We start from the raw sequence: 18,938 nt of genomic DNA on the forward strand, positions 1-18,938 counted from the left end.
TCTGTGGCTGCTCGTTTCCTCCTTTGTATTTTTGTTTCTTAATTAAAGGACGATGACAGTTATTCCATGAAAATGCTAATGGCATACATATGTGTATGTGTAAGGCGTGATAAATAATTAGCAGCCCGTGCTGGTCATCTGCTTTAAGGATATTGGCTGTGACTGGTTACATGGCCTATAATAGAGCTACTCCGCAGACCGAGGCAGAGGATCATAAGTTCAAGATCAGCCTAGGCAGTATAGGGAGACCCCCCCCCCCCCACACACACACATCAAAATTTAAAAAATAAAGAAAGGGCTGGGGAGCTAGCCCAGGTGTTTAGCTAGCTTGCATGAGGTCCTGTGGCAAATCTCTACTACCACAAAAAATTAAAAATAAATGACAAAACTCCAATGGAAGAATTAGAGAAAGGACTAAAGGAGCTGAAGGGGTTTGCAACCCCACAGGAAGAACACAACCAACCAGATCCCCAGAGCTCCCAGGGACTAATAAATTACCAACCAAAGAGTACACATGGAGGGACCCATGGCTGCATATGTAGCAGAGAATTGCCTTATCTGGCATCACTGGGAGGGGAGGCCCTTGGTCCTGTAGAGGCTCGATGACCTAGGGTAGGGGAATGCCAGGGAGGGGAGAGGAAGTGGGTGGGAGAGAGAGGGGCATTCTCATAGAAGCAGGGGGAGGGGGAATGGGATAGGGGGGTTTCTGGGGGCAGAGAGCAGGAAAGGAGATAACATTTGAAATGTAAATAAAGAAAATACCCAAACAAAACAAAACAAAATCAGGAAAAAAAGAAAAAAAGAAAAAAAAACGTTGTGAATAAACCCAAACAATTTTGAATTTTGCTGCTGATATTTGATCACACTCTTTGTTTATCAGGGAGAAATAATTCTCTCATTTTGTGCTCATTAGTCCCTTGGTTTGGGGTATAGTTTTACAGCCCAAACATATGCATTTAAAGGACTTTTGTGTATTTTCCCAGTTCCTTGGCTAGGATGATTCTGTTTTTGCCTGATGTGACTTTTTTCACCCCATGTGTCATAAATATAGTCCTAGAAAAAAAATCTGAGTGTTATACAATTATAAGTAGTTGCTTCTAGATGTTTTACCTCAGTCTAAGGGGTTAAGGGACCACTATTTATTTATACATTTTCCTATTGAAGAACACCGGGTACCCAGGGGAGATGATCCTTACTTCTTAAGCATGTGATGATCCTTACTTCTTAAGCATGAGGACCCCAGTTGGACCCCTAGGAAACATGCGAAAGTACACAGGTTGTGGTGGTGCTTCATGCAAGTCCTGCCTTGGAGGCAGAGACTGGCTCCTTGTGGTTCACTGGTCAGGCAATCTAGGTTTCTTGGCAAGTTCCAGGCCAAGGAGAGACCGTACTTGAGAAGCAAGGTGACCAGCACCTGAGGATGAAATCCAAGGGTGTCCTCCACATGCACACTGGCACTCAAACACTCATCCACACATGCATGCACATCTGTACACATATGTACATCCTTCCCCCAGAGAGCATCAACTCAGTTGTGGTTTGCATTGCAAGAGTAATGTTGTTGGGAGCATTCTGGAACATTTCAGCCTTGGAGTATTCTCTAGGGTGTGGCAGTGTGGAATCATGCTACACACACATTTCCCAGTTTAAAGATGATGTCAGATTACTACCTGGAGAGTTTCTAGCAGATCAAACTTTTCCACAACCTCATATGGAAGCTTCCATTGGGCTACAATGTTACTCATAGTTGGTAACTGAAAAGTGTTTGCCTCTTGTGGGTTTTGTTTGTGTCTCTTATCTCAACCTTAAGGCTAAGTGTATCTTTCCATAACAACATTTAAGCTATTGGTATTTCTACTTCCTTTTTTATTTTTATTTTTATTTATTTTTGACTGTTTCTCTTTTGGTTGTCTCTTTCTTTTTTTCTTTTTTATTTATTGGATATTTTCTTTATTTGCATTTCAAATGTTATCCCCTTTCATGGTTTCCCCTCCAGAAACCCCCTATCCCATCCCCCATCCCTCTGCTTCTATGAGGGTGCTCCTCCACCCACCTACCCTGCCTCACTGCCCTGGCATCCCCCTACACTGGATCATTGAGCCTTCACAGGACCAAGGTCCTCTCCTCCCATTGATGCCTGACAAGGCCATCCTCTGCTACATATTTGGCTGGAGCTATGGGTCACTCCATGTATACTCTTTGGTTGGTGGATTAGTCCCTGGGAGCTCTTGGGAGCTCTTGGGAGTCTGGTCGGTTGATATTGTTGTTCTTCTTGTGCAGTTGCAAACCCCTTCAGCTCCTTCAGTCCTTTCTCTAACTCCTTCACTGGGGACCCTGCGATCAGTCCAATGGTTGGCTGCGAGCATCCACCTCTGTATTTGTCAGGCTCTGGCAGAGCCTCTCAGGAAACAGCTATATCAGGCTCCTGTCAGCAAGCACTTCTTGGCATCTGCAATAGTGTCTGGGTTTGGTGACTGTATATGGGATGCATCCCCAGGTAGGACAGTCCCTGGATGACCTTTCCTTTAGACTCTGCTTCACATTTTGTCTCCACATTTCCTCCCATGAGTATTTTGTTCCCCCTTCTAAGAAGGACTGAAGCATCCACACTGTGGTCTTCCTTCTTTTTGGAGCTTTATGTGGTCTGTGAACTGTATCTTGGGTATTCCAAGCTTTGGGCTAATATCCACTTATCAGTGAGTGCATACCATGTGTGTTCTTTTGTGATTGGGTCACCTCACTAAGGATGATGCTTTCTAGTTCCATCCATTTGCCTAAGAATTTCATGAATACATCATTTTTAATAGCTGAGTACTACTCCATTATGTAAATGTACCACATTGTCTGTATCCATTCCTCCATTGAGGGACATCTGGGTTGTTTCCAGTTTCTGGCTATCATAAATAAGGCTGCTATGAACATAGTGTAGCATCTGTCCTTGTTATATGTTGGAGCATCTTCTGGGTATATACCCAGGAGTAGCATAGCTGGGTCCTCAGGTAGTACTATGGTCCAATTTTCTGAGGAACTGTCAGACTGATTTCCAGAGTGGTTGTACCAGTTTGCAATCCCACCAGCAATGAAGTATTGTTCCTCTTTCTCCACAACCTCTCCAGCATCTGCTGTCGCCTGAGTTTTTTATCCTAGCCATTCTGACTGGTGTGAGGTGGAATCTCAGGGTTGTTTTGATTTGCATTTCCCTAATGACTAAGGATGTTGAACATTTCTTTAGGTGCTTCTCAGCCATTCAGTATTCCTCAGTTGAGAATTCTTTGTTTAGCTCTTTACCCCTTTTTTAAATAGGGTTATTTGATTCTCTGGAGTCTAACTTCTTGAGTTCTTTGTATATATTGGATATTAGCCCTCTATTGGATATAGGATTGGTAAAGATCTTTTCCCAATCTGTTAGTTGCCATTTTTGTCCTATTGACAGTGTCCTTTGCCTTACAGAAGCTTTGCGGTTTCATGAGGTCCCATTTGTCTATTGTTGATCTTAGAGCAGAAGCTATTGGCATCTTCTTCAGGTAATTTTCCCCTGTGCCCATGTGGTTGAGGCTCTTCCCCACTTTCTCTTCTATTAGATTCAGTGTATCTGGTTTGATGTGGAGGTTCTTGATCCACTTGGACTTGAGCTTTGTACAAGGAGATAGGAATGGATCGATTTGCATTCTTCTACATACTAACCGCCAGTTGAGCCAGCACCATTTGTTGAAAATGCTGTCTTTTTCCACTGGATGGTTTTAGCTCCTTTGTCAAAGATCAAGTGAATATAGGTATGTGGGATCATTTCTGGTTCTTCAGTTCTATTCCATTGATCCACCTGCCTGTCACTGTACCAATACCATGCAGTTTTCATCACAATTGCTCTGTAGTACAGCTTAAGGTCAGAGATGGTGATTCTCACCAGAGGTTCTTTTATTGTTGAGAATAGTTTTCACTACCCTGGGTTTTTTGTTATTCCAAATGAATTTGCAAATTGCTCTTTCTAACTCTATAAAGAATTGAGATGGAATTTTGATAGGGATTGCATTGAATTTGTAATTGCTTTCAGCAAGATGTCCATTTTTACTATATTAATACTGCCAATTCATGAGCAAGGGAGATCTTTCCATCTTCTGAGATCTTCAATTTCTTCCTTCAGAGACTTGAAGTTCTTGTCATACAGATCTTTTACTTGCTTGGTTAGAGTTATACCAAGGTACTTCATATTATTTGTGACTATTGTGAAGGGTGTCTCTTTTTTAATAAGCTCAACACCAGCTTTTTCCCAGTTTCACATGTGGTGTCTTTTGGCTTTGAGCTCTGATTAATGTCATTCAGTTTGCTGTTAGGTAAAGATCAGATTTTAGGCATAAAACAAAATTATTAGTGTTTATTTCAATGACATTGTCAAAACTGCCAGGTTTATTTTCTGTTTTGTTTGTGCAGTTTTCCCCATTTTTTTTTTTTTTTAAGTCTGAGTCTCACTCTGGAGCCCTAGCTGGCCTTGAACTCTCAGTGTAAACCAAGCTTGCCTCAATTCTCTCTGTAAGTCAGCATGGCCTCAAGCTTGTAGCAGTCCTTGTCCATCTGCCTCCTAGATGCTGAACTCATAGGCATGTCTCAGCCTGAAATCCCGTGTATCAGCTGGACTACTCAGGCATGTATCAACATGAAATCCCATGTATCAGCTGCACTAACAGGCATGTCTCAACATGAAATCCCATGTATCAGCTGCACTCACAGGCATGTCTCAACATGAAATCCCATGTATCAGCTGGAATAATCACAGGCATGTCTCAACATGAAATCGCATGTATCAGCTGAACTACTCACAGGCATGTATCAACATGAAATCCCATGTATCAGCTGCACTCACAGGCATGTCTCAGCATGCTCAGATTTTTATAGTTTGCTCCTTGCACATATTACACAACGATGCCTCTTTATCTTAAGAAATTGACATATAAAGATGAAAGAATTTCTCTTTTCAAGTTCTTTCTCTCTTCTACCTTGACTCAATTTTGTGTGATGGTGGGGGTGCAGGTGAGCTGGCCTGAGAGTATGCACATAGGAGAGCTGGCCCTGCCTCTTGTCTGCTGTGCAGCAGTGTGTGTGTGGGGGCGGGGGCAGAAATGCCCTCCCCGGCCTTTGCCCCTTGCCACAGATAGCAGGCAGGAGAGCTGACCCTCGGGTCATGAGAGCAGGAGAGCTAGCCCTGTCCCACACCTGCTGCGTTTCTCAGGAGAGTAGGCCCTCACCTTGCCTGGGCAGTGCACAGCTGTCAGTAGAGCCAGGCCTGTATGTGGATTGCAGGTGAGTTGGCCAATGGGCATAAGTGCGGGAGAGTTGGCCCTGCTTCTTTTCTGCTGGTATTGGTGACACAGAAGAGGGAGAGGCACCCTCCTCCCTCCTCCCTCATCATCTGTGGCAGATGGGAAAGCTGGTCCAGGATTATGAGAGTTGGGAGAACTGGCCATGCCCCTCACTGGCTGCAGCGCTCTGGAGAGCAAGCCTGGCACCTCACCTGGGCAGCAGGGTACCGTTCCAGGGGTTGCAGGTAAGACAGCCTTGAGGGTGTGAGATCGTGAAGGCCAGAGGAATGACCATCTCTGATGCCTCTCAGGCCCAGTTCCAGAGCTTTGAGTTGGCCTACTCCACTGTGTATAATCCTATAACCATCATTCCCACGATATAGGGGATTTCTATCTCCCCCACAGTTCCCTATGGGAGTTGTGTTTAATGGCTTTCTTTTCCTCTCAACCTCTGGAAAGCCCTGATTTTATTTTTGTTTATATTTTTACTACTTCTGAAAGTTTATATAAATGGAATATATTTCATATTATGGATTTTTGTGACATTTTCCCATGTAGCCTGGTGGTCTTGCAGTTCACACATGTTGCATGTGCCAGAGGCTCACTCATTTTCATTGCTGAATAGTATTTTATTGTATGGATACAGCACTACTTATTCATTCACTAATTAGCTTATTAATGGGCTGTTTCAAGATTGCTGATAGACAACACTAACCATCAATAAAGCTTCTGTGAACACTATGTGTTAGTGTGGGCATATAGCATTGGAATATTAGCTAAGCATCTAGAATGAGGATTGGTAGAATATAGGATAGCCATAATTTTAGTCAAACTTGTCAATATGTTTTATAAAGTTATTTAAAAATATATAACACTGAATGCAAACTTTATATTTTCTTCACCTTTACCAATGAAAATATTGTCAGCCTTTTTAATTTGTATATTCTAGTGGCTGTGCTGTACTATCTTGCTGTATTGGTAGCTTATTTATTCCCAGTGTCTTAGTTAGGGTTTAATTGCTGTGAATAGACACCATGACCAAGGCAAGTCTTATAAAGGGCAACACTTAATTGGGGCTGGCTTACAGGTTCAGAGGTTCAGTCCATTATCATCAAGGTGGGAGCATGGCAGCATCCAGGCAGGCATGGTGCAGGAGGAGCTGAGAGTTCTACATCTTCATCTGAAGGCTGTTAAGTGAATACTCACATCCAGGCAGCTACAACAAGGGTCTTAAGCCGGTGTCCACAGTGACACACCTACTCCAACAAGGTCACACCTCCTAAAAATGGCACACCCTCGGCCAAGTATATACAAACCATCACACCCAGTAACTACTGATGTTGGACATTGTTACTGTTATGGTGTGTATGGTATAGATATGTGTGTGTTCAAGTGTGTGAGTGTTGGCACGCGTGCCACACTGTGGGTATGGAAGTCAGAGGACACGTCAGGCGCTGGTTCTCTCCTTCTCCTTTCTTTGAGATGGGTCTCCGTTGCATACATCCACCTGGCATCTTGCTGATGGATCACTGGGATTATAGACGCATGCTACTAAGCTTGGCTTTATATAGGTCCTGGGGAATCAAACTGAAATCCTCACTCCCCTACTGCACTCTCTCCCCAGCCCATTTTGAGGACATTTAATGTAGGCATTTTTTTTCTTTTTGCTATCCTTAAGGATATAAAGTAGTTGTTCATTTAAAACATACTTTTGTCTTTTTCTAGTTGCTTTTATTTTTCTTACTAAATTCTAAGTGTCCGTGGATATTCTAACTTTTAGTTAGAAATGTCTTGTGAACATTTTCCCCCTGCAAATGGTAGGCTCCTTCACATTTGTAGAAAACATTTTGTTAATTCTTTGTGAGTTTCACATGATGCACCCAGTCCTGCTCATCACCCCTTCCCCATCTATCTATCTGTTGCCCTTGCAACCTTCCTCCCCAAAATAAAACACATTCATCAAACAACAGGGACAAAAACAAAAAACAAAGCATAGAAAATATCTCATCGTGGAAGCTGCAATGTGTCACAGTGTGTCCCACAGTACATCTCTCTGTCCACACATCTCTCTTGTAAATGTTCATTGCAATGAGTCATTGGTCTGGCTCGAGGTCTCTGGCTTCTGTAATGCCATCGCTGTTGGATCCTTATCAGGACTTCTGGTTATACTGTTGCTGCCCTGTGTCATGGAGATCCTGCGGTTTTGAACCAGCAGGATTGGTCCCTTTAGGCATCCTAATCATTCACAGATAGAGTTTGTGGTGGGTCACTCAGAGCCCTGGATCTGGACCTGGACCTGGGTGGTAGCTCAGCTTGTCAGCCCACCAGCCTTCCCCTTATCCACACCTCCAGGACAAGCTCTCCAGCACTGCCCTGACTAGGGCATCCAATGTGGTTGTCAGCAGCAGGCAGGTTCAGCTCTCCTGTGCTGTCCAGGTGAGATGCAGGTCTTGTTTTCCTGAATGCATAGCTGGTATGGAGCTGGATTAGCTCTCTGGAGCTCACGACCCTGTGGGCAGCTTTTCCTGATTGCCAGAAGTGGAGGGAGGGCATCATTTCGGCACCTGTGCCACCCCACAGCAGATGAGGACAGGGTCAGACCCACACTCACACCCTTGGGCCAGCTCATCTCTGCCACAAGGTGGAAGCTCCACCGTGCTATCTGGGCAAGGTGTAGGCAGATCCCAATCTTCCAAGTGCTGCCACTTGAGAGATGGAGGCCAGCTCTCCAGAGCTTGGCATTTAATGAGGGGCGGGGGTCAATTATGCATAGTCCCTGGACATCCACATGGTCCTCAGTGGCTGCCCTGACTAGGGATATCCCCATGTTCTCTAGTGGTAATATGAGCCAGGGAAAATGACATGGACCTCTGCCATTGTTGTGTAGCCATGGACTCAGACATGACCCTCAGTGGTGTTTCAGGCTGGGACCTCACCATGGTCCCAGATAGAGGGACTCGCCACTCATAACAGGCTACTTCTTTCTACCCTTGAGTCTTCAGTTCCATCTGTCTTTATAATGCTCAATCTGTTCCAATTCTTTCTCTCCCATCTGACTCACATACTTACACATTGTGGTGGCTCTCGCTGCAGGCTAGCTAGGTGACATTCTCCATCCATGGACAAGCAGGTGTCTGGAGTGCCATGGACAGTGCCATGGCAGGTCTGTGTGTGGCATGGTGATCTGCAGGTCTCTGTCTTCCTCTTCCTGTGCTGTGCTTCCTGGGTCTGATTCTATTTCATTTTATTTTTATGAGTCCTAAGCATAAGCCAGCTTTTGGCCCAGGTATCAAGCTAGGATGAGCAAAGTCATGCCCTGCCCCTGACTGATATGAGAACATCACCACCACCAAGGTATCTCTTTGCCTGTTGCCACGCGACTCTTTTACACTTTTATTGATTATGGTTCAAAAGACAAAATATTTGATTCATCGAATCAGATTACCAGGTTCCTCCCTCACACTTTGTTTCCATGCCCTATCTGAGAAGTGCTTTTGTTTTAACCCAGACTCACAGATGTTCTCCTGTGTCTTTACAGAAGAATTTAAAGCTCTTGAGTATTTACGTCTAGTCTTTGTTGCCTCTCAGGTTTTTAGAAAATATGGTTTGAGTTGAGTTTGAGATTCACTTTCTTGTTCATTAATGAGCAGTTATTTCAGCTCCATTTGTTGAGAAGGCCATCTTTTTCTCCACTCAATTGTCTTAGTTTCTTTGTTGAAGATTAATTGACCATATATGCATGAGTCTATTTTGGGTGACTATTATGTCTTATTGATCTACATTCTGTTTGAATACACAGACTGATGACTATACCTTCTTAGTCAGTCTAAACACCAGAGTCAGTCTTCTCTTTTCTTTTCTGATTCATTTCAACTATTCTCCCCTCTGTATCTCCCCATAGTTTTGAAAAACTTCTACAAAGAAAGCCAGTTTGGCTGTTAACACTATTGGGTCTTCTCCTATGACTTGGGTATCTTTCGGTGTATTCAGGTTTCCTTTCTTTAACTTTTTTCAGTGATATATTTGGCTTATCTAACGTTCCAAGTCTCAGTTGTTTATTGGTAATGTGTGAAAGAGTTATTGTTATTGTTATTATTGCTTTTCCTCTATCTTGCTGCTTCACTGAAGACTCCTTCATGAGTTGCAATCATTTTTTTAAATAATATCTTAAAATTAGAAAATGACATCTGAGAAAAAAAGACATTTCTCTGTCTTTCCCCCTGACTCAATTGCTCCTCTTTTCTTGCTTTGGCATGTTCACTACACAGGATGTTAAATAAAGTTGGTATGAATAGACATTACTGCATTAATTCTACAACGAGCATGTTTTTTTCTCCTGACTATGTGTGGTGTGAGGGCAGATTTTCTTTTAAACCGAGTTCATTTTGGCAATGAATGAAGATATTTCCACTGAGCACTATCACTTTGAAAGAGACTTTGTTACAAAGCACAGGATTTTGTATGATACATAGGTACGGGATCTTGTACAATCTACAGGTATAAGATCTTGTATGATACATAAGTATTGGATTTTGTGAAACGCTTATTTTTCATGGATTTTGGATGATCACCATGCTTCTCTTTTGTGTTTATTAGTATTAATCACTACGGTTATTTTTTGAATGTCAAACCAATCTTAAATGTTTGGGATAACCCCAACATACTAGTGGTGTGCTATTTTTATAAGCTTCTAAACCAAATTTGCTAAAACATTATCAAGGCCTTATTATTTTACTTGTGTGTTTATGTGTGTACAGTGTGCCACAGTGCACATGGGAGGTCAAAAGGAAATCTGATGGATTTAGTTCTCTCCTCTATCATATGGGTCCTGGGGATAGAACTTTAGGTCATCATGCTTGACAGCTAACACCTTTATTCACTGAGCCATTTCACTGGCTCACTGGGTAAGGATTTATATAACTGTGTATTGTTTTCCTGTTGTCTCTGGAGACAATTGTTATAAATGCAGTGGCTGGAAATAATACAAAGTAAAGTTTTTATAGCTCTGGAGGTCAGAGGCCAAAGGTTGTATCAATAAAACAAAGTCCAAGAGGTGGCCAGGCTGGCTTCCTAAGGGTACTCTGAAGGGCTATTTTTTCCAGCTTCCATTGTCCCTTCCCTCCATCTTCAAGCTCATCCCTGCACTCTCTGCTTTTATCCTCACATCACCTTCTCCTGTTCCCCTCCTGCGAAGACTGCAGTGGCCTTACCTGTTCCAACTGCTAATCTGGTTTAGTTCTCTCCTCTCAAGATCCTTAATCACATTCACCACACTCCCTTTAATTACAAGGTAGCATTTTGAGATTCCAGAGTGTTTTCTTGTACTTTTATGTAGTTCTAGTATAAGCACAATGCTGAGAAATATTTGATACCATTTTCTGAGAGTTATGTGTATTGAAAGAGTATAATTTCTTTCTTAAATATTTGATAGAATTCATAAGCAAATCCATCTGTCCCGTAGCCTTCCCTAAACTCTTAGCCTGTGTGTAAGTTGGTCCTCCATTTTACTCTATTAATACTTTAACCTTTTCTTGGAGTACTCAGTGACACTCATGGTGTTGTGACTGCTCTACTCACAAGAACATCTCACAGCAGCTGTCCTTGTGTTTGGCACATATTTGTTGAGTGACTAATTGACTGACTAGGGAATCAAATTCTTGTGAGGGATGCCTGTAGTTTTATGAAGTTTTCCTCCCCTAATTTTTGATTAAGTTATCTCAGAGTAGTTTCTCTTTCTACCATCTGAAAGTGTGTCAAAGGTCATCATGGATAGGTTCAGCATTGTGGAGGCCGATGTCAATATTACATTCCCAGTGAAATCTAGATATTGAGGAAACCCCAGAACTGGGGATGATGGGAGAACGCATAGGAAGATGCCAAGTTCTCCCAGTTTGGCTTAGCCTGGAGGGCTAATACACACATACTCTCAGAAAGTGGTATTCAGTGTTTCTCAGCTGGCTTAATGAGGTCGCAATATCCTGATACCAAAATTACATAAAAATTGACAAGAAAATTAGAGATCCTCTAGAACCTCAAAACATTACCTTATAATTAAGGGGACTTTGTGGGTGTGATTAAGGATTTTTGAGAGGGGATAAGTAAACTCCCTTGCTTCTCAGCTGAGCAAGACCAAAGTGTAGGCTTAGATTTTTTTAAAAACCTACTTTTAATAAGAAATTTCAAATGCTTCACCCTCCCCGCCTCCTTCTAGCCCACCATCCAAAGGTAGGGGAGAAAAGATGGTAACTAGGACAATGGGATCTGGACCTGTTTAGAGGTAGTTCCTTGGGGCAATTTTAATCTCTGTTTGTCAGGATACGAGTAGTCCAGTCAAGAGTGTCAGGATAGCAAACATGAATCAGTAGCTATGGCAAGATCTAGCAGAAACAGCCAGGTCTCCAGCAAATTGGCATGAGTCAGCAGGAGTGACTAGGACCAGCCAGACTCCAGGAGTCTTCTGTGGTGCCTCTCTCAATGAAGTGAAGGTCAGAGATGATGAAGATGAAGATGAAGATGCAAGACCAATGAAGCATAGCAAAGCTAGCTATGCAAGTGCTATCACTGTCTGTTGAGTCTTTCTTATATGTTCTCCAAGATCCTCCCACATATCTTGCCTCAGTGAAACACTATGTGAGTCTTTCTTAGCAAAACACCATGTGAGTCTGTCTCATTTGGCATGACCAGAAACTTTTCACTTCACCAAATCCTGAATCAGAGGCCCCGGGCTTGAAAGAAAGGAGCCAGAAGCTGCAGCAGCCTGTGACCCAGCTTTGGCTGAACACTCAGATCTCTCGACTGCTCTATGTTACCCTCTAATACAGCTTCTGTTCTTCCTTCCCTAAGGACACCTGTGCACACACACTTTTAAACATATCAATATTTGCCTCCAATTTCTAAACATAGTTCCAAATGCACTGAGGAGAAAGGATCTCCTTCATTTTGATCACCTAGATGTATTAAAATATGAAGTAAAAAAGAAGTAGCTTCAGTCATGACGCTGAATTCCCATTTATTTTTTCCCTCTATAGGAAATCATCTGTGTCCTCAGTTCCCCCAATTGGCTCACTTTATGATGGTTTCTGTCTGAATACAAAGTCCCCGTGGTTCTTGCAAGTCATTGCCGTCTGATTCATTGCCGTTGCTCTAAGATCCATCATCAACTACAAAATCTTGAAAATTTGCAAGGAATAGAATGCTCTCCAGAGGAGACAGGCAAGGGAAATAAACATATCCTCAGATGCCCTTGCTCACTCAATCTGACAAGCGTAGATTATGTTGTTTGTAATATTTTCCAGACTGTGTGAAGGGAAGTGTCCCCAAGTGCGGCATATGAAGGGAATAAAGCCTTTGTACCGTCGGACACTGCCTCACTGTTTATAAACTCACATAGTTTGGAAATGAAAGACGTATTAAGTCATCTTGTCCACTCTGCCAGGGCAGACTTCTCTCGTTCTTGTCCTTCATGTTGGCCATTGGTATTTGGGGTTTCACTGACTCCAAGACCTTACATGTAGCAGGGCTGTCGGAGGTCAAAGGTGAGCTCAGTTCTTGTTTCTATCTGCAAACCCTAGCTCTCTAAAGGTATCTAGTAGATGCTTAGTGATTAAACGGAAGAAAATTGATTTTTTTTTTTAATAAAGCAAAGTCTTTGGCATGGTGAATGTTGCTTACTTTGTTGATTGAATTGACACTGATGGCTTACAAATATTTGAAGTAACCTTTGTTAACTTTTTGACCTAGACATAAAACATAGATTTATCTGTTGTAACAAGTAAACATCAAGGCAATTAAAAAAAGCAAGCATTTAATTGGGGACTTGATTACAGTTTCAGAGGGGTAGGTAGTTCATTCCTATGGTGGTGGGAAGCATGGTGGTGGGCAGGCAGGCATTGGACTGAGAGGTTGCATCTTGACCCACAGGCAGCAAGGAAGAAATGGGCGGGGGGAGGGAGGGAAGGTGAGACAGTGAGCAAGCTAGGTGTGGGCTTTCAAAATCTCCAAACCCATCCCCAGTGATCTGCCTCCTCCAATAAGGCTATACCTCTTAATCCCTCCCAGGAACTGAGAAAGTCATGTATGGCCTTTGACAATCAATTGCCATACACTGTTACTAGAACTTTGGTGACATTGCATGGGTCTTGATCTTTTGCAGGACACTGATACTCTGGATCAGGATAAAAAGATTCTTCATGTCTTTAGATCTTTGCTTCCATTTTGGCTTAAAGAAGGAACATTTGTACAAACCTCTAGAAGCTTCTCTTTGGCCAAAGGAGCTCAATCTGTGGCTTATTCAGTGGAGTTGTGTAGAGAGTGTGATGTTGTCTCACCACTGTGACACCAAAATCACAGTATTTTCTTTTGAAATCTTGTGAGAGTAAAAATCACACTGAAATGTTATTTGTGTGTTAGGCTTATTTGTGTTCCCTCATGCTTCTTAGCATCATATCTCACTGTAAGACAGTCTTTCAGTATTGATTTATGATGTGAGTGAAATGCTTTCAATACATGAGTGGAAGCAAAGATGAAGATTTTCAGCGACAATTTCTGACTTCCAAAAGAGAATTTTTTTTTTTTGTCTTTTACATGCTCATACAGAAATAGGTGAAATAAACAAAGAACATATAAAATCCTCTTTTATATCTTTCCACGGGGAGGAATCTCCCTAACTGTTGTAATGCCTATCTGATTTGGTTGCTGATGCATTTCACCAGCCAAGAACAGTGCCAGTCACACAGAGATATGCTATCAAATCTTCAGACGATTGTCCTGAGTAATGGATGGTAGACATTTCTGGAAATTTCTAGAAATGAAGGCACCTCTCTAAGGGTGGTGGTCATGATTCACCACTGCTTTACTCACATGTTGCTCTCTATCCAGTTACAACAGGAAACCATCACACTCAACAAAAATCTCCTGCTGAAGATTGCCAAAAGTAGGTCAAGGTCTTCAGATCTGGAAAACAATCGTTTCACAACATGGATTGACGATAAGCTATAATTTATTTACTGATAATCATTGTCTTAGGATTTTACTGCTGTGAACAGACACCATAACCAAGACAGCTCTTATAAGAACATTTAATTGGGGCTGGCTTACGAGTTCAGAGATTCAGTCCATTATCATCAAGGCAAGAACATGCCAGCATCCAGCCAGAGCTGAGAGTTCTACATCTTCATCTGAAGGCTGCTAGTGGAAGACTGACTTCCAGGCAGCTAGGATGAGGGTCTCAAAGCCCACACCCACAGTGACACACCTACTCCAACAAGGCCACACCTCCTAATAGTGCTACACCCTGGGCCATCACAATCATTGTAGATATATAAAATCATGGGGTGGCTGAGGCTTTGGAATAATGTACACTTTTCAATAGAATCCAAATGAGAAGAGGGCAAGGTGGGTAGGTAGCTTAGGCAGTGAAGTATTTGCTATGTGAGCATGAAACCCTGAGTTTAATGTCCAGCATTCACACACGAAGAAATATGGGGAAGCACAGGCAACACAATTCCTGGGGCTTATGGTCCAGTCACCCCTGCCTACTCTACAAGGGACAGGGATCCATCACTCCTGGGGTGCAAGGTCCTTAATTCTGCAAACTAGATCACTGAAGGTTGGGTCTTGGGGATTTAGGACAGGGATCCATCATTCCTGGGGTGCAAGTTCCTTCTTTTCATACCCTGAGCACATACTGCCAAGCAGCCAGTTTTGGCTTTGGTGGCTTGAGCATCCTTAGCAAGTGACACAGTTTCCTACTATGTTACTGGAACTGGCTATTTTCTTAGGTAACTTTGAGTGACACCCCGTATAATGCAAGGTTTGTATGATTAGGCCATACACATGGTTGAACAATTGTACAGATGTTCTTGTTTTAGTCCAGATTTCCAGGAAACTGTGTATTGCATGAACACTTGTGAAGAGGTCCCTCTTATTTTCTTATTGAATGTATCTATCCCCAATGTAGCTTGTAATAAATAACATCCAACTACTTGTGGGCCACCAAAGGTTTCATTGGCTCTTTTGTGTTTCTTAGACTGCTTTGTAGCTAGGGTGAGCCACGTAACAAGTTTGGGCCGTTGTAGCCTTTAGGATAAGCAGGAATCTTTAATCCATGGATCACTACATGGTAAAACATTATTATCATTCTGCTTTGGGCTTCATTGGCTTATGTCACTTAAGACATGGGCTTTTTCTGTTAGTAGAACTAAATTAATACACCATATGAGTGAAATACCACAGAAATGTGAACAAGAAGGCTTGAGTCTGAGGGTAGTCTGACTGATCCTTAATGGTCAGTGGGATTCATGCTTATACTGGGAACCTAAATTATCTGCCTTAAAATCAAGATACAGGAAATATATATGTAAAGAAAAGAAATTGAGGATATATTCTAAATTATGTGTAGATGTGCTAGTGAGTGTAGGCCAGAAGGGGGCATCAAATCCCTGACATGGGCACTGGGAACTGAACTTGGGTCCTCTGGAGGAGCAGCAAGTGCTCTACTCTACTGAGCCATCTGTCCAGCCACTCAAGGAGATATTTTTAAGGCTCTGTTAATGGCAGCTTCATTCACAGAGGCCAAAATTGGAAGTGGAGCAAAGTGTAGGTCAATAGACAAAGGGATAAACAGACATGCTGTGTGTGCACTTGAGTGTGGTCTGTCTTTAAAAGAAATGAAACCATGAAATGGTAAGACATGGGTGAAGACTGCCGACATTAACCTGAGTTCAGTAAGTCACACACCAAAAGGTACTTATTACGTGATTCCACGCAGAGGTGGTGCCTAAAAGAGTCAGATTGACACAGACAGAATATAGTGGTTGCCAGAGTCTGGGGGGCGATAGAGTGGGCAGTTCTTATTTCAGAGTTTGGGGAGATAAAAAATGCTCTGGAAACGGATGGTGTTGATGATTATACAGGAACACAAACATGTTTCATGCTAGTGAGCTGTCCTGGCTAGTGATAGCACTGATGAAACATCATAGTCAAAAGCAAGCTGGGGAGCAAACGGCTTCTTTGGCTTACCTTTCAGTGTTGTAGGTCAGCACTAAAGGAAGGCAGGACAGGAACCCAAACAGAGTAGGAATCTGGAGACAGAAGCTGACGCAGAGGCCACGATGGGGTGCTGCTTACTGGCTTGCTTCTCATGGCTTGCTCAGATGGCTTCCCTATAGAACCTAGAACCACCAGCCCCAGAGTGGCCACACCCACAATGGGCTGGGCCCTCCCACGACAATCACTAATTAAGAAAGTGCCCTACAGGTTTGCCTATAGCACCATTTTATGGAGAAGTTTTCTTTATTGAGGTTCCCTTCTCTCAGATGACTTTAGCTTGATCAAGTTGACATAAAAGTAGCCAGATACCAACCGTATGCGGAGAAAAATAGTTATGATGATACATTTTTTATTATGTACATTTTTAATATGACTAAGATAAAGGGAGAAAATAAACAAATGAACAAAAAACAGAGGGTACACAGAGCCTTGATTCAACTCTGAAATAAGTAATTATCTTGCCTTAACTAATTAATTTGGTATGTATGTGTGTGTTCATGTGTATGAGTGTGTGTGTGTGTGTGTGTGTGTGTGTGTGTGTGTATGTGTGTGTGTGGCTTGTTTCAGGCATGTAGATCAGATGACAATCTTATGTGTGAGGTTCACCTTCCAATATGTTTGAACTAGAGTCTCTTGTTTATTCCTGCTTACATCAGGGTTCTGGAATTATAGATGCCCTCTGATGTCTGACTTTATAGGTATTCTTGGGGTTCTGTTTTGTTACCCACTGGGCTATCATCTCTCCTCCTACACACACACACACACACACACACACACACACACACATATGTATATATATGCATATGTATTTAAAACTGTGTGTATATGCATGTGTTCATGTGTGTAGGGGTACACATGTGTACATGTGGTGATCAGAGGCAAGTCTTGAGTATTACCCTCAGATACACAATCCACCTTCTTTGAGACAGAGTCTCTTATTGATCTGGAGCTCACTAATTAGTCTCACTGATTAACAGCTAAGCCCCATAGATCCTCCTGTCTTTGCCTCTCCAGTGCTGAGATTACAAATGTGTGCTATTATTCCCAACATTCGCATTGGTTTTTAGAACACCACTCAAGTCTTCAAGCTTCTGACTTAAACAATGTGACACCAGAGCCACACCTTAGCCCACTCGTATTCTGTCTTAATTCTCTCTTCCTAAAAATGTCACCCCTTCTCAGCAAACTGCTACGGTGAGCCCATTGCCTTATTTCTGTAATGGACTGAAAATAGTAGGAGGATTGGGTCTACTTGGTCCATACGCCACTATGAGAAACAGTTCCACTTTGCCTACAGCAGGGCTTCTTAAGCCTGTTCTACACATCCTTGCTCAGCCAAGGAATCATCATATAACCCATGGCATATAGGTGTGCAAAATAGGCATACTAATCAAATATTTACTGACAGTCACAAAAATTAGAAAACATTGTGTGTGTGTGTGTGTGTGTGTGTGTGTGTGTGTGTGTGATTTTGCCATGTAGCAGAGTGAGAACAAACATGCTTACAGTTAGCGTACTAACGAGATGGCTGCCCTTGTTTATTTTCACAGAAATCATTAAATCTTGGCTGCATGTTTGATTCTGCAGGACACAGAACATCTTCAATGTTGTTCTGAGTTGATCAATATTTTGACTTCATAATTGCCAGTTTTGTAATGCTGTTCCACAGAAACATGTAGTACAAAATGGCAGAAGCATGGCTCGGGGCATCTCAGAAATGGTTGGAAATTCTGTGCTAATCCCAAACCAAAATCCATTCATTGATTTTTTTTTTTTTAAAAAATGAAACTCAGTGAGCAAACTCAAACAGCAATTTTAAAAATCAAACATTCTGACACTATCTAGTCCATATTTGATACCAATGATCCATGCAGGAGAACAGCAGTAAGAAATAGCAAGTCTCTGTTTCTATATAATCATACCATTGTGTTTCTGTGTTCATAGAAAAGTTTGGTATGGGCAGTGAAAGCATGGCAATTCACAGCATATGATTCTGCAATCCGAGCACAGGTATGTCAGGCAGATTTCTACAGCTCTGTGTCATGTGATGACATGCTCTGTGCTATGTGTCTATGTTGTCTGTAGAACCCAGGCTGTGGTGATGTCAGACACTGCTAGCAATGATAGAAAAGCCTGGGGCTCATTACGCATCTGAGTTTTGATTAAGTTTTGGTTGTTGCACATTCTGAAACTGTTTGTTGTTGTTAAATGTGTTTCCATTCCCATTCAGTTATGAGACCGTTTATGTCAGGACTCACAGTGTAAGAACTTCATTGGTATTACCCAGTCTTTAAAGTGCTTGCTGTTTAAGGACAGAGAGCAGAACTGTGATTTCCGGAAGCCAAAGAAATATCTAGTGGGACCACAAGCCTATCTGTAATTCCAGAAGGCAAAGATGTGGATCCGTGGAAGAAGGTGCCTGGTGAGACTAGCCGTACTGGCATGGTCTGGTTTTGACTGAATGACTCTGCCTTATTGAACATAGCAGAGAGTGATTGAGAAAGACTCTCAGGATGAACCTCAGCATACGCATGTGTGCCAACATAGATGAGAACACACACACACACAACTCCTCCCCCGCGTGTGCCAACATAG

Source organism: Mastomys coucha, unplaced genomic scaffold (assembly GCF_008632895.1).
Source record: "Mastomys coucha isolate ucsf_1 unplaced genomic scaffold, UCSF_Mcou_1 pScaffold7, whole genome shotgun sequence".
Taxonomy (NCBI): Eukaryota; Metazoa; Chordata; class Mammalia; order Rodentia; family Muridae; genus Mastomys; species Mastomys coucha.